Source organism: Myotis brandtii, unplaced genomic scaffold, assembly GCF_000412655.1.
Source record: "Myotis brandtii unplaced genomic scaffold, ASM41265v1 scaffold139, whole genome shotgun sequence".
Lineage (NCBI taxonomy): Eukaryota > Metazoa > Chordata > Mammalia > Chiroptera > Vespertilionidae > Myotis > Myotis brandtii.
The window spans coordinates 1,735,384-1,739,423 of record NW_005354965.1 but is presented as its reverse complement, the minus strand read 5'-3'; positions in this window follow the sequence as shown (position 1 = coordinate 1,739,423).

The window sequence follows — 4,040 nt, the reverse complement described above, 5'->3', positions numbered from 1 at the left end:
CCTGAAAGTCACTGAGCACCATCCTGGGTGGCGGGTTTGGGGTGGGGGGGGGGCTGGGCTCCCAGCACTCCCCGGTCCCGCCTGCAGGGCCCCTCGCAGTTCAGCAAGTGTTAGGGACCGTCTGGCATTGGTCACTAACTGCTTTTGCATAAACTTTGTTCCCAACGAGACTGAGGCCCCTGGGAGCCTGGTCTGTGTTCTGTGTCCTCGTGGGCTCCAGAGCCCCCAGCGCACGCGTGAGCACAGCGAGGCTTCAGTGAGAGCTGCTGGGTGCCGCCAGCGTCCCAGCTCCAAGGAGCCGCAGGGCGGCTGGGTAAGACCCAAGTGGGTCCTCAGCGGTGCCACCCAATGCCACCGGGAACGCCAGTCCTCACGGCCACCCTCAAGGCCTCCCAGCCCCGCCGACCCCTGCCCCCACCTCCACCTGCCACCAGACCTTGACCTCATCCCCATCACTCCTGCCTGCCCGCCCCCTCACCCACCTCCGGAGAGGGCCACAGACCCACCGCAGGCCCATCCTCCTGGCTGGCGCCCACACCAGGAATGTTCTTCCCCGCAAAACCCAGGGGTCTCACCCCTCACCTCTGTGTGGGCTGGGCTCAGAGGTCCCCTTCTCCTCGAGGCCTCTCCTCACTCCTCAGAACCACGCCCCGTCCTGCCTTCGTTTTCTCCAGCTCACTCTCCAGCTGAAACACTGGTTTCCTATATTATCATCCGTCCCCCACGGCGATGGGGACTTCCGCAGAGCAGGGGCTGTTGTGTTTGGCTCAGTCTGAGTCGCAGTGCCTGGCACGCAGTAGGTGCTCAGCTAGTCAGCACTGACTGCGTGTGCTGATTGAGTAACTTAGCCACAGGCTTTCTCAAAGTCAATTCAACTGAGAAGACCTAGACGACATCTTGTCCATGAATACAGGTAAGAAAACACTTCGCATATGTCTTTCCCGTTTTACAGGCAACTCCATTTTATTTCAGTCGCAGGAACTGTTATCCTCGTGATTTTATAGACGTGAAACCCAAGACTCGGGAAAGTTGGGAGATGTTGCTGAGGTTCAGAGGCTTTAGGCGCCTTTCCAGGCCCTTCAGCGGGTCACCAGGCACCAAGGCCTCCGGGGTCCCTGGCCCTGAGCTCAGGAGGCTCCCTCAGCTCAGGCCTGGGACTGGGGATGCCCCCTCCCTCCCTTCAGTTCCCAGGTGCTTCCGGAAGCTTCGCCCTCTCCTTTAAAAAGGAGACCCTGCATTGTCCCCTCCCTCTCTCCCCCAGCAGATAGCTCCGCACCATGTGGTCGCCCTGAGCAGAGCCTCCTGGGCATGAACCTCCCGGGCATGAGCCTCCCGGGCATGAGCCTCCCGGGCATGAACCTCCCGGGCATGAGCCTCCCGGGCATGAGCCTCCCGGGCATGGACCTCCCGGGCATGGACCTCCCGGGCAGGAACCTCCCGGGCATGGACCTCCCGGGCATGGACCTCCCGGGCATGGACCTCCCGGGCATGGACCTCCCGGGCATGGACCTCCCGGGCATGGACCTCCCGGGCATGGACCTCCCGGGCATGGACCTCCCGGGCATGGACCTCCCGGGCATGGACCTCCCGGGCATGGACCTCCCGGGCATGGACCTCCCGGGCATGGACCTCCCGGGCATGGACCTCCCAGCCTCCTGGGCATGGACCTCCTGGGCATGAACCTCCCGGGCATCAGCCTCCCGGGCATCAGCCTCCCGGGCATCAGCCTCCTGGGCATGAACCTCCCGGGCATGAGCCTCCTGGGCAGGAGCCTCCTGGGCATGAGCCTCCTGGGCAGGCTGCGCTCTCAGCCTTGGCCCACGTTCACTGGGTTCTTTCATATCCGAGGAGCAGAAACGGGCCTGGATCCCCTGAAATAATGGGGATTTATTGCAATTTTTCACGTGGGCTCAGAAAGATAAGGATCTGGTAACACAGCCCAGCTTCGTGGAAACGCAGCGCCCGCCCAGCACTGGCAGGTACCCAGGCTCCTGGGCCTGGCTAGCTCCTGGCTCCCCTCCTCCCTCACCCGCGCCCCCTCCTCCCTGCACCTCTCCTCCGTCACTGGAGTCCCCTCCTCCCCGCACCCCTCCTCCTCCACGCGCCCCTCCTCCACACCCGCCCCAACCCATACGCCCTCCGGATGCGCCCAGAATGTTCGGTGCATCTCTGCACTGAGGCACTGCTCCTATTGCCTCGGGTTGGGGTGCTGGTTGGGGTCCCCCCTGCACCTGGGCGATGTAGCAGCTAACCCTGCGCCCTGTAGGACCCCGCAGCCCGGCTAAGAGGGCTCCAGTTGAGGGGGGCGGGTCTAACAGGTGCCCAGGTCATTCATTCTCTGGACACCTAGAGTCGCCAAGCCCAGGGTAGGAGCCCGGAAGGTGGTTTACAACACACCCCAAAGTCAAGGCTCCGGGGGGAGGCGGGGGGAAATGTCGCCGGAGCTGTCCCCCAGCCCCCACCCCCATAATCATACAGGTGTTGCCAGCTTTTCTTTGCTTTGCTTTTCTCTCAGCATGGTGGAGAGAACCTGGGAAACCGGCCGTGGCAGCAGGAGCGCCGGGAGCTGGGTTTGGGTGGATTTGGTGGATTTGATGGCCCGGGTGTGGGATGCAGAGCGGACGCCGCCAGGGGCTGCTGCAGCCGCTGCCAGAGTGGAATTTTCCACCGCGTCGCCCAGCGTCTCATTGGCGGAGCCGGGGTGCTTGTCCCCCGCGTGGGACGCAGATTAGATTAGCCTGGGGGCCCTGCGTGTTCCGGCTAATGAAGCCAGCCGGGCAGGGAGGGGCCAGGGAGGAGCCCAGGTCTGTTTTCAAACCCAGCTGGCCCGGCCTTTGTCTGTCACCTTCCCGCACAGAAGGTGCCCAGTGAGCCAGGAAGTCCGGGGTGGACATTAGAATTTGCTGCTACACAGCCAACTTCCCTGGGAGCCACGGGAAATCAGATTCCAGCTCAGTCCTGCTCCCTCCCCATCTGCGCTCCCCCGGGTGGCAGCCAGCAGGCCACCCTCTGCCCCTGGCCCGGCAGGTAACCCTGGGAGTCGGCAGACTTTCACAGACACCCAGTCCAGGCAGAACTTCAGAACCAAATCGGGCCTCCTCCCTCGGGGCCCATGGAGAGATTCGGATAGTGAAAGAGTGAGAGATGGAGAGTGGACCCCTGTGTCTGAGGGACACACAGACAGATCCCGCCCCACACGGATCCCGCCCCACACGGATCCCGCCCCACACGGATCCCGACCCACACGGATCCCGACCCACACGGATCCCAAAATGTGTGGCGAGGCGCCGGGAAAGCTCTGTGCTGGACAGACGGGGCTCCGTGGCTTGTATGTGGAGGCCTGGCGCTGACCGATGGTCTAACAGACGCCCGTTCTGTCTTCTCCTGCAGTTTCCGGCCTTGGGAGCTGCTTTCTGAGAGGCCCTGTGGCACCTGCCACCCGGGCAGCCTGGGCCTCGGTGGGCACTTGGGGAGGGAGTGACTGGTGCTCCCTGCGGTCAGGTCCCGGGTGACCCATCCCAGCTCCTGGTCCAGAGGCGGCTCTGTCACTACTGGTCCGTGGGAGCTCGGACATTTCTTTGGGGCTCAGATTCTTTGTGTGTGTGTGTGTGTGCGTGTGTGTGTGTGTGTGTGTGTGTGTGTGTGTGTGTATTTGTGTTGTTGTTGTTTTGGTGCTAAATGGTTCCTCAAAGCGTTAAGTGGAGAATTATCGCACAACCCAGCTCTCCACTCGGAGGGATACGCCCGCCGGGAAGAGCTGGAAACAGGTACTGGGATGAGACACTTGCACACGATGCTCACGGCAGCGTTAGTCACCGCAGCCAAAGGCCCAACAGCCCGAGTGGCCGTCAGTGGTGATGGGCACACCAGCGGGGCCTCCGCGCCGTGGAAAGTTACTCAGCCGCGCGGAGGAGCGAGTGACACCTGCTTCGGCGTGAACGGACCTGGAAACGTTGTGCCAAGTGAGAGGAGCCAGACCCCGAGGCCGCAGATGATCCGATACCATTTCCATCCGTCCAGCGGGACGGCCCGGGACACAG